General features: G+C 32.9%; 1 pseudogene; it reads right to left on the minus strand.

Annotated features, from left to right (window-relative positions):
- Positions 1-5,694: 5,694 nt before the first annotated feature.
- On the minus strand, positions 5,695-5,795 carry LOC120591448 (uncharacterized; annotated as a pseudogene).
- Positions 5,796-13,499: the final 7,704 nt, after the last annotated feature.

Raw genomic sequence — 13,499 nt, forward strand, 5'->3', positions numbered from 1 at the left:
CTTGGTGTTCTTTGAGCTTCTTGGATCTGTGGTTTGTTGACATTAATTTAGGAAAATTCTTAGTCATCATTGTTTCAAATATTTCTTCTATTCCTTTCTTTTTTCTCCTTCTGATATCCACATTGACTATGTTACATCTTTTGTAGTTGTCCCATAGTCCCATAGATATTCTGTTATGTTTATTTCAGTCTTTGTTCTCTTCACTTTTTGGTGTTCAAGTATTCTGTTGATATAGCCAGAGATTCTTTCCCTTGCCTACTACGTTTAGCCTACTAATAAGCCCATTAAAAGCATTCTTCATTTCTGTTACTGTGTCTTTTATCTCTAGCATTTTTCAGTTCTTAAGATTTTCATCTCGGTTTGCAATGGCCATTTGTTCTTACACGCTGTCTGTTTTATCCATAGCATATTCATTATAGTTATTTTAAATTCTTGGTCTGATAATTCCAACATACCATCATGTCTGGTTCTGATACTCATTCTGTCTTTTCAAATTGTATATGTGTGTGGGAGGGGGGGTTGTAATTTTTTCTTGAAGATGTGGAATGTAATGTCTATAAATAGGTCTCTTACTAATATGGTGGTGAGGTGTGAGTGTGAGGTGGAATGAGTGTGTGTGAGAGTGTGAAAGAGAGTGTGAGTGTGAGAGAGAGAGGGAGAGAGAGTGTGTGTGTGTGTGTGTGTGTGAGAAACATTCTATAGTCCTGGGATTAAGTCTTGGTCTTTCAGTGACCCTGTACTTCTGGATCGTGAACTTCGCAACTGTTTCTCAGGTTTTTTTCCCTCATAACTTAGGAGGGACAGGATGGCTACAGTGGGGCTGGATTTGGGTATTTCCCCTCCCAGGTCAATCAGGCTCTGGTTCACTATTTTCTCCGGAGGGCCGACCTTGTTAAGAAGAAAGCAGTGCTCTGGAATATTTCAAAATGATTTTTTTTCATCCCCCTTCCAGAAGCATGAGGGGATTTTTTTCTGATATTTACCAATGGGAACCTGATGAAATTCCTGGAGGTAAATCTCATAATATTGTGGGGCTCCTCTGTGACTGAGTTCCCCTGAGATTGTTAACTCTGAGATTTGTTCACACAGACCCTCCAGCAATTTATCAATTATGGTTTAGGTTTTCTTACCCTGACACTGGTTTCCACAAAGGTTTCTGCTTATGAGTCTCTGCTCTGGTAAACTGCAATGACCCATATTTGCCTGTCTGTCACTCTAGTTTTGGGGGCAGCAATATACCCTGTGTCCTTCTCTTTCCTATGAATCCAATAAAAGTTGATTTTTCAGTCTGTTTGGCTTTTTACTTGTTGTTAGGATGGAGTGGCAACTTCCAAACTTCTTACATGTGGAACCAGAAACCAGAAGTCCCTACTTACTATCTTAACAGGTCATTAATTATACAATCATCTGTGACAGCTTTCCATAGATTTGTAGTAGCAGATTTGAAGGAAATATCCCAGCTCTTTAATTCTGCTATGTGTTTTATATAGCAAGAATGTCTAAGCTCCAGGGTAGAAAGGGCCTGACCCAAGGTCAGACAGAAAAAAAATCACTCAATTTTTTTATACCTGTTTTTCTCTTATATAACTACTTCTTGCCTATAATACTCTTCAATGTTCTTGTCAACTCCATTCTTGTATATAGGTGATAAAGTTAAATTTACAAGAATTATGACACTGATTTTTTTTAAACAGAAAAAAGCTGGTTTGACATGTTAATAATTATACTCTTCTGTATTTTCTAAGTCCAAAAACTAGAGATGCCAAATGAGAATGCTAGCAATCTGCTTAGAATATATCAGATATGATGATGCTCACTTTTACTGTATGCCAGGCATTGTGCTATTCTTTATATATGTAATATCATTGTACCTTTATCCCCGCACTGGAGGTAGTTACCATTAAAATATTTATTCTAAGAAGATAAAACAAAAGCACAGACGGGTTGAATAACTTCACCAAAGTCACTGAGGTAGACAGCGTTGGAGTCAATATTTGAATACAGACATGATAAATTTTATAACCCATAGCCTCAACAAATTGCAAAAGGGATCATTATTGTAATTTATTCATTTTAAAAATGAGGAAAATAAGATCTTAAAATATTTAATGATTAAGCCTAAATACACAGGGCCAGAGAACACAGTTGTTCAGGTTGTGCATTACACAAATCTAGGGCTATTAGCTACATGATGCTGTTAGAATTGAAATGATTCAATCCATTTTTTCCATGATACCTTGCAAATATTTGCAGATTCCTATCATGTACTCTTCAAAACTCTATATATCTTCCCTTTATTTTAACTCATGTAGCCATATTCTAATTTCTTATCAAGCCTATTCATTTCTATACAGTTAGATTTGTTCATCACAGCCTGCATTATATTTTGGGATCCATGACATATTAGTTAATTTTTTTTTTCTTACAATAAAACTCACCTTTTGCAATGTCCAATTCTGTGGGTTATGACAAAGGCATAGAATATGCATCTACCAAGCCAGTACCATACAAGATATTTCCAACTAGGGTCACCAATAATCCTGGTATGCCTGGAACTAAGAGGGATTCCTAGCATACAGACCTTTTAGTTTTAACATTGTAACAGTCTTGGGCAAACTAAGATGAGTATAGTTGGTCACTCTACTTCTATTATCCTAAAATTTCCTCTCTGTAATTCCTTTTCTGTCAACCCCTTCCCTAAATCTCAACCCCTTGCAACCACTCATCTATTTTCCATCTCTATAGCTTTGTGTTTTCCAGAACGTCATGTCATATAAATGAAATTGTATAATATGTATGTATCCTTTGGAGTCTGGCCCTGTTACCTCGGTTCTCTGATGAGTTTTTAAAAAGTCATTAATTTGCAGTTTGTCTTTTTTCTTGTTGTGAGTGTAGGCATTGCTGATCTTTTTCCAGCTCTTTACATTTCTGAGCTGAAATCACTCATTTGCTTTCTGAACAAAGGAAAAAATATGTTAATGTGAAACCCAAATGGTGTTCTAAATTTATAAACGGCTTACATATGATAAGCAAAATAAAATATATGATAGTTTGATAGATTTTTTCCAAAAGAAGTAGGCAAAAACAAAGAGGAAATGGAAATGTTCAAAATCATAGAGAATACAAAATGCATGCCTGTTTCTTAGACTATAGGAAGACAATGGTCCCTTTATGACCATTTGAGGAAAAATACACCTTTAAGCAGTTCTCTGCTAGCTGTTATTATATTCTAGTATCACCAATTAAAGACAAATGTTTCATGAAAAACAGTGATTGGTATCCTAATTTTCTTTACTTGGTGCTGTAAGCGATAAATAGTTGGCAATAGCTGTTTCCTAATATACTCCTCACAATAATAGTCAAATTATTACTCAGCAACACTGATTACAAATTACTACAATAAGCAATGAAGTATTCAACCTCATTATTGCATAGTCAAGGCATTTTAATATTAAAGAAATCAGTAATGAACAAATGAGGCATTTCTTCTTACACATGGAAGTGTATATTGTTCTCTACCCGCTCCTCTCTTCACAGGTTTGATAATGTAAATTATGATCCTCTTCAAAACACTGCCACTAAGTACATGGCACATTTCTTAGATTCACATGTTTATGCCTTCTTTATTGAACTGTGAGTAATGATTTTATGTCAATATTTAAAGAGAGAAATTTTACCCAGAGGTAACTCATCAAAAAGGGAAAAGGCAAAAACTGTATAATGCAGGCCTTCGAATAATTTTCAGAAATTAAAACTGGCAAAAAATATATTTTCATGCACTTCAGCAATGTTATCAGAAGCACTCCAAAACCTAAGGTTGTGCTGGTAAAAGCAAGGCAGGACCATCCTTCTTTATAGTTCAAACAGAATCTAAGATATGAATAAGGGAAAAACAAAAAACAGAAACACACACGTGTGCGCATATGTGCATATTCATTGCCTAAAACTAGACATAGAGTGGGAACCATGTTTGGGAACAAGACAGAAGCCTAGTTTTCAGAATTGGCATAAAATCAGAGTCTAAGTTGACTTGATGTGAGTTGCAAAGAGTTGGTCACAGATTCTGAAACTTTTCCCAACATAAGGATTTCAAAACTAAGTCTGGTATTTGGGATAGAATAGTAACTGTTAAAAAGGAAAAGTGGCAGAAGTTGCTAACCTGGCAAAGTCTGAAAGAATTAGTAAAACTAAGCACAAATAATATATAGATATGTACATTTTAAAGTAGACATTTTGATATAAAATCAAAACCAATCTCAAAGAGGCTGTACTAGTATAAAAATAAGAGGCCAAATGTTCTTAAGGATTGTAAGATCACCTTGTGAGGCATGGTTAACTATGATTTTCACTGGATCACATGTAAGTTATAAATAGAGAAACAGTTTGTTTTTTCTTTCCTCCTGTAGGCCTTAGAAAATTCCCAATCTTCAATAAAGTTACTATGTGCCATTTTTGTTTCTCTAAGTACTCTCTCAGATGATTTCATTTCATGACATTTCATTGAATTAATTTTATCTACATTTCCCTATTAAGATCACAGCCAATAGAAAAATCCCATTTTGCCTTAGGAAAGAGCATTTGTGATAGACTACAGACACCCTGTTTTGATTCAGCTACTCCATGAGTTTGATCCAGTTTTTCATTTCTCTTTTAGAGTCTGTAAATTGTTTCTAGTGTTCACAAACTAGATCTAGAATGAATAATCATTTCATGACATCTTTCCAGAAATAAATTTAAGGTCTCTGCTTATGTTCTTTGTTCTAATAGATGAGAGAATAGGATGTGTATTTTGAGCCTTGACTATTGAGTTTCTGCATTTTTGTGTACACTAATTAACGCTGCTGGAGGTCACCAGTCACAGTAGTCTTCGGGAGCCTAAAATACTGTGGTATTTTTAAATATTTTAAGGAGGGTAGGTAGTCAATGTCAAGATAATGTGACACTGAAATCACATCATTTCTCTTGATATGATTTTCCTAAAGAGTGCTTTTAGTATATAAACTGATGGGAGAAAAAAACAAGATTTTATATTTGTTATAGACTAAATGTCTGTATCCCCTCAAAATTCATATGCTGAAATCTAATCCCCAATGTGATGGTATTATGAGGTGGAATATTTAGGAGGCACCCCAGAATGGTTGTCAGAATACATTTCCAGTTGCATAGAATCCAGATTTGAGAAACCTGCCCCAAATATCTATTTGATGGACTATTGTCAAGTAGAATAGTCTTCCTTTTAAGAGCACCCACTAATATCTAAAAAGTGGGACAATTTATCTTAAATTATCTTATTATAGAGTTACTCCAAATAACATATTATATATTCATCTATCTAACATTGATTGCTATATATAATTTAGAATTTGACATTGAAAATTCCAGAACCATCTTAGACAACGGACGATTTTTGCCATATCTACAAAATGAACTTGAGGTTTAAGAGATTTTGTGATGCCTTTTTAATAATTTCATTCCTACTTCCAAAGTCCATTGAATATTTTTTATTATAATTCACTCCAAAATCTACTACATATAAAAACCATTACTGATTTTTCACTATACTTCTTTCTTGCACAAAACATTCAAAAAAAACCTTAGAAATAGGCAGAAATCTTGTAAGTTTTTTAAATTTAATATTAGTTTCAGGTGTATAACACAATGGTTAGACATTTATATAACTTACAAAGTGATACCAAAAATATGGAAGGCTTCTTCATAAATTGGCATGTCATCCTTGTGCAGGGGTCATGCTAATCTCTGTATTCCAATTTTAGTATATGTGCACTGAAGTGAGCATAAAAACCTCATAGGTTTTAAAATAATCATTCTGCTAGTCAAGACTATGTGAGGTTAAATTTCATTCAAAATTTTGTTTATGATATAAAATGTGATATTTTTGTATGACTCCTAATAAATCTAAGATTTTCACTAGCTTTCCTTCAGCAGACATTAAAAATTTGCCCATTTAGAAAATTTGGAAGGGTATCATTTCTAATTGTATATACTCTTAGTTCATCTATGTGGAATAATGATAAACTGCCAAATTTACATGATTTTACCACTTGTGTATCTAGTACACATTTCTGTGTCTATTTTGTTTTCTTAAGCAGTATCTTTAGCATACATCTCTACTTGCTATGAAGACTAAAAATTAGAGATATAAATGTTGAACACTACTGGTGCATGGAACTCAAGCGCACTAGGGCTAGAATAGTCACTGTTGAGGCACTTTTGGTTCTGTCACTTTTTTACTGTTAAAGTCTAACATAATTCTTTAGATGAAATGAAAGTACATCAAGTTATAGAGGAAAAAGTTTGTACTGATTCAAAAAAAATTAAAGCAGAATTCATTTGTGTATTTTGAAATGCCTATGAAAAGATGTCCCTTTTTCCCTTTAGTCATTTCAAAGGTTTTATAAGATTTGTCACTTTTCTTATTTTAAAAAATAAAAACTTAAATTTCTCTTTTCAGTATTCTAAAGCTAAAATAAATACTATATGAATCATATGTATACGTACAGGCATTAATTCTATAAAATATATTAAATTTGTTTTAAAACCCTTATAAGTTGATTCTCTTATTTGGACAGCCTATTTGATGTTCTAAAAATAACTTTAAAAAATATACTAAGGTCATGCCATTTCTAAAAATGGTATAACCAACTTATATGTCTTTTTTTTCTGTATTTTTAAGGAAATAAAAATAAATATATTTCTAAATTACAAAAGAAAAACTTAAAAATGTATTGGTTATCCTATATCTCTCCACCCAGAGATTAAAAAAAAAAAATAGAAAACATTTGGTTGGCTCTTCTTCTCTCCAGCCCCCTTAATATTTTTATTAAGACAGTCATTCTATGTCTGTGAATTTATGTGTAAATAATACAAGGCTGTGACATACCCAATTTATTCCAAGAGCAATGAAAACAATGAACCAAGAACTGAGTGTATGAAACCAATAGAAAAACAAAATAAGTTCCTTAGTGGTTTTCAACAAGTTCTTCAATAATACATTAGAAAATAACCTTTTCCCCTTGTCTTTTATTTTATATACCACAGCTGTTTTTGAACCTATCTCCTCCACAAACTGCAAAAAAACAACCCAAACCTTTTCCCTTTTCTTCTTCATTTTCTATCACATTGCTGAAAGGACCTATGAGGAGAGGAGGATAGTAGTAGACCTCAGAATTTATTTTAGAGGACAGACAAGGGAAATGCCTAGAAAAAAATCTGAATTATTAATAGTCATTTTCAGTAATTTTCTAATGCATATTGTCTTATTTATGAAACATTTGTAAATTGTTTCTACATTAGCTTTACCTATTTGTTAATTTGGGTGTTTACACTTTATAATACTGATTTTTTATATGAATTGCTATTTTTAATAAGCTAGATGCATTGCAAAAAACAAACTTTCCCAAATTTATAATTCACATTTGAATATTGTCTATGCATTTCCTTCACCTATTTGTTCACTTAGGTCTTATTTATACATTTATTTTAATTATTTGTCAGTTATTTAAATTGTAGATTGCTCAGTTTCTATTTTCAGGTCTTTTATCATGTGTTCACGTACAAGTATAACTTTCATGTAGTCAATTCTATTGCTTTTTCCTTCTTTAATTGTTTTGTGGTATAGACCTACACCCCACATTTATATCATTGATCCATATTTCTTCTAGTGTTTTTAAGGCATTTAAAAGAATTTAAAACTACTTATTTACTTGGGAGCTTATCTTACTCAAGAACCTAACTCTCTCCATTTGGTGTATTTTCACCCTCTAATGAATAAGGTAAACTGAGAAGCTTTACTTTGGTTGCTCTGGATTTAAAAGGCCTAAATAACCTAAGTACCTTTGCTTAAGTGTTTGAATAAATTCTTTTGTAAATCATTCTGGGTCTAGACCTTTCTAGCTATCATTTTGTGAAAATAACTTTTAGGAGTTTTTGCCATTATCAGTTTGCGGTGATTTTCTGCCTTTTTTTAATTGTTCCTATAATTTATATTTTTTAATGGAAAGGTGTAGGTAACCTCAGAAAAGAGAATAATGTTAACACCAAGGATGGGTTTTCAAACAGTTTCTCAACGCCACCAACAACTTGTTCTCACTCCTCCCAAAGTGAGAAATCGTTCTGTCTTTGTAGGCATCAGGACAGTGAAGGCACCGTTCTGCTACTGCACAGAGTCGCATGGCTTGGTATTAGTTGCACTCTTTCATTGCAGATTCCCTTCTTCCTCTTCTACCCATTTGCCTGAGATGTTTTCCTGACCTACAGCAATCCTTAGGAAATAGCAGACTGACCTACTCTCATTGGTTTGTGTATGATAAATCAAGATTTAAGTTTTGCCTTAAGAAATAAAGAGGCTAATTAGTCCACTAGCCCAATTTACATATTCTAAGTCAGCTACCCAGGGTTCAGATTACATTGGGGCAAAAATCTAAGTGCTGCGATTCTTTTATGTTCCTGTATTATTATTCTCTGTTAAGTATCTCCCTTGAAAATCTCTTGACAAAGTCTCTGTAGGATTTGTTTATTCCTAGGTTCCCAGGCCCTAATGCCATTTAATATAAATATAAATTCACCATAAGTCCTCATAAGCATTATGTATAAGGGTTTTAAATATGAAAAAGCTTCATGCCTTTGAATAAAAGTTAAATGAAGGCTAAAATGGATGGAATTTAGAGATTCAGGGAAGAAATGTGAAAATAAGGCATAAGGGGTCATGTGGTCTCAGATTTTGCAGGGCCTCCCTCTTATACCACATGAAGTAGTTACAATTCTATGTTAAGAGCAATGAAAAGGCTTTTGAGGGTTTTAAATGGGGGAGCAAAATTATTAGATTAACTTTTAAAAAAGACTCAGTGAAAGGACTACTCTTGACTTTATTTTTTGACAGCTAGCTTTTGATTATCAATTCTATTGTAGTCTTATGATTTTGTTTATACCCTTTTATATTTGTATTTTGTTTACTGATCAGACTTAAAAAACATGTTAGAGACTATCATTACAGTTCGTTTTGTCTATTTCTTATATTTTGACTCATACTTATGTAATTTGTTTGGCACATGAAAACATCATGAAAAATACATCTTTATTGTGAAAGGTAATTTTTATTAAAATGCCAAAAACATAAAATTACAGAAAAAAATCAATGTATAACCATAATTAAATTAATGTTGTAAGGTTTGTGAAATAAATTGCTTTTTATCTGAATCCAGACTATACAAAGCAAAATTTGAAAGGCAGTATGAAGAATTCACTGGAATTGGAAGAATGTGAAAGAAATAATGAAATTTTGTAATCTCTTTAGAAGCTAATCTAGCTCTCAAACTTGTCATTTCGTTAGCTGGTCCCCTAGGGATTAATAAAAGCTCTGGTTGGAAAACTCTAACTACTAGTGCAGAAAAGAATTGTGTTGGGTTTATTTAGTCACGTCATGGAGACTTAAGGAAGGCAATAAAAATCTCTGATGCTCTCCAGAAAAGCAGAAGTTTACCACGTGGAAACAAATGTTCTAAAAAGGCTCTCGCCTTTGAATAAAAAAAACAGTTCAACTACTTTTTAATGAAAGGAAAGAATCTGTGTATCCATGAAATATCAAATGGAATTAAAGAACATTTGGGAGAATAAAAATTCAGAAAACCCAACTAAAAAATGGACAAAGGATCTGAATAGATATTTCTTCAAAGAATGTATGCAAGTAGCTAATAAGTATATGAAAAGTTGTTCAACATCATTAAATCAAAACCAGTATAAGATACCACTTCATACCACACTAGGATGGCTGGAATCAAAAAGTCAAATACTAACAAGTGTTGGCAAGGGTTTGGAGAAATTGGAACCCTCATACACTCTTGGTGGAAATGTAAAATAGTATAGCTGCTTTGGTAAATAGTGGTTGTTCCTCAAATGATAAAACAAAGTTATGACCCAAAAATTCCATTCCTAGTATATCCCCAAGATAAATAAAAATATATGCCCACAGAAAAACTAGACTATGAATGTTCATAGCAGCATTATTCATGATAGCCAACAATTAGAAACAACTCAATGTCAATTGACTGATCAATGGATAAGCAAAATGCAGTATATCCATATAATAAAATATTATTCAATCATGAAAAGAAATGAGGTTCTGATAAATGTGACAACCTGAATAAATCTCTAAAACATTATGTTAAGTGAAAGAAACCAGTCATAAAAGCCACATACTTCATGATTCCATTCATATGGAATGTTCTCTGTAGGGAACCCTATTAAGAGAGAATATAGATTAGTGATTGCTTAGAGCTGGAGAGAATGGGAATTTATGTGAGTGACAGCTAAAGTTATGAAGTTTCTTTTGGAGGTGATGGTCTAAAATTGATGGCAGTGAGGACTGCACATTTCTGAGAATATACTAAAAGTAACTGGATTCTATACATTAAACAGGTGAGTTGTATGGGTACGTGAATTATTTACAAATCATGTTAAAAAAAAAACAAAACACCCAAGAACTCAAGAAGGCACGTCATTAACCCATCTCACTGGTTGTAACCATTACTATATTTAGCTTAGCTTTAGTATGAATTCAAAAACCTGAAGAATACTGGTGTAGAATCCTACTCCAATCATATTACTGCAATGCCTCAGAGTAAAGAGGTAAATACGATAAAGTATTGCAGAATTTACTATTCTGAAATATACATTCCCTTTGAGACATTAAATATCCCTCCCAGAAGCTAGAGATCAGATAGTATGTGGGTTACACAAAGATTTAAAAAGAATATTCTTTTTCTTGTTTGCTATTTGGCAGAAAAACAGCTCTTATTGAGGCTCTTAATAAACCACTTATCTTTATAAAATTTGATTTCACGAAATACCCAAGAGTTTAAGTTCTAGCTTTAAAAATAAGCAATACATGTATTAATTGTAATTCCAGAGCAACTCATTCTTACCTCGGTTTTATGTAGCTTGATTCTGGCATAAGTTGAAAATTGTATTACTAATTATACATGCACATTCTTCTGGAACTTTCTCAATTTCAAATGACCTATTCATTGTCTCCATATATTCATACTCATCAGGCTTTGTGTCCAAATTTTTCACTTATAGAATATGATCACTTTGTTTGCATAGAGGAATTGGATGTTGGAATTCAGAAATGCAAACTGTTACAAATTTAACTCAATACACACACACATTATATATATATATGTATATATATATACACACACAGACATATATATACATACATATATATGTGCATGTGTATATATATAAAATCACTGAGTCAGATTAATAAATACAAATTAGTTATTTTATTTCAGAAGTTTCTTTGAAAAGCTCAATCAAGTATACTAGAGGTCTGTGCCATAATTACATCAAATATGTCATATGGCAGGCTGTTATCACTTATTACTAAAGTACTATTACTGTGCAAGACTTCTGCCAAAGTTGAATCTTACCAGCTGGTTTTCTGGAATTTCCCACCTAAATATTCCCTTTGGCACAAGGATGGGGATGGAGAGTATATATTCCTCAATGCCTGTTTAAGTGCCATTATTCTCTATATTCTTCAAAGCCTCCTAGTTATTTTAGGCCTTGGCAGCCAACCATTTCCAAAAAGTCTCCATTTCCTAATACAGCCCCAAGAGCGAACTGTATCCACTCCTGGGCTGGAGAGGTTTACCTTAAGTGATATTATGTACTTTGGTTATTCAATTGTTTGCTAAATTGAACAACCAATTGTCTTTGAATTCCTTGTTTTCACTCAAGTAGCTGAATGTTATAAAACTACTCTCGAAATCTTAAAACTCGAAAGTACTAGTTTATAATGAGCCAGGAAGATCCAGGGCTTAAGTTCTGAGGAGGCTCAGTTAGGTGCTTTTGGAAGTTATAGTAACTCTTTAAAACCACAAGGGATCTATTTAGTAAATTGCTAGTTCTGTGCTAATTTGCACGACTGACTTGCTCTAATTTTTGGTTGGGATGGAAACTTGGTAAGGCAGAGATAATGAGCAAAGATATTGCGAATGACTGTATGTGAACAAGCCAAACTATTACAACTGAATATTACCTAGAACATGATAGTTTTCAAAATGTTTGCAGTAGTTATTATATAGGCTACAGTAGCATAACAGACACTTTGAAATATAGTTATACAGGTTTCTCTTGCTATCCAAAAGTATGAAAACTTTCATAAGCCAAAATAGTGTAAAGCGACAGCAATTAGCACTAAATTACATAGAAAAAATTTTGAGCATTCTCAGATCCAAAATTTAATGAATGTACTTTTCTTTATTTCATTCACCATGATTAAAATGCTTAATTCCTCCAGTTTCATGTTAAGCATAATACTCTTACAAGATTTTCTAGGCTTTTCTGATATCTTAGGACACATCTTGCTGAAAGATGCACAAAACACAGTTGACCCTTGAACAACACAGGTTTGAACTGTGCAGGTCAACTTATGTAATTTTTTTTTTCAATAAATACTGTAAATGTATTTTTCTCTTATGATTTTTCTAACATTTTTTTCTAGCTCATTTAAAAAAATATAGTACATATACATATAACATACAAAATGTGAGTTAATCTACTTTTCATGTTATTGAGAAGTTTTCTGGTTAACTTTTGGGGGAGTCAAAAGTTATATGTGGATTTTTTGAGGACTATGTGAGAGTGGGTTGCCTCTAACTCTTGAGTTATTCAAGGGTCAAGTATAAATTGAGATAAAGCGGAGATGCTCACAAATAGTTCAAATCTACAGCAGCTTGATGCAGAGGTGCTGAGTGTGGTTCCCAGGAAAGGGGCTTGATGGGGCCACTCTGGCTGCTGAGGGTACACTACCTCAAATAATGGTTTATTGCAAAACAAATACTGACGGCTATTTTTGCTTTTTGCCTTTTTAAAAATAAAAGTGAAATTTGTCTTTAGATTTCTATTGGTTAGCAAAAACAGGTACTAATATAGGTCTTTTTTATTTTTTTAATTTTATTAGTTTCAAGTATATAGTACATTGGTTAGACATTAATATAGTTTATAAAATGATCCCCTTAATTGCTCTTCCTCTACTCTGGCCCTCCACCTAGCCATTACATTAATGCTAACTGCATTCCCTATGCCGCGCTACCATCAGTGTAGGTCTTTAATAAAAACAAAGTTGCCTAACACAAACTTTCAAAGAGCAGGAGATACCTGTATACATAACCTAGCAATTAGAAAAGCATATGATAGAAAAATAAAGATGTTTTTCTTCATAAGTTACCCAAATCAGTGGGAAACTGATGATGTAGAAGTATCAAGGACAATTCTGTTCCATGAGATCATCCAAAGACCAAGGATCCTTCTATACTGCTGCCTATGTTTTAAGGTGGTTTCTTTTGGTTCTAGGTCCAGCCTGTCTCATATCTATATATCAGCTTTCCAGCTTTTAGGAAGAATGGGAGGAAGATTTAGAGTGTGACATTTCTTTTTAAGAAAGTGCACTCATTATTTCTATTCATATTCCATTG

The sequence above is a fragment of the Pteropus medius genome, unplaced genomic scaffold, assembly GCF_902729225.1.
Source record: "Pteropus medius unplaced genomic scaffold, Ma_sr-lr_union100, whole genome shotgun sequence".
NCBI classification, from domain to species: domain Eukaryota; kingdom Metazoa; phylum Chordata; class Mammalia; order Chiroptera; family Pteropodidae; genus Pteropus; species Pteropus medius.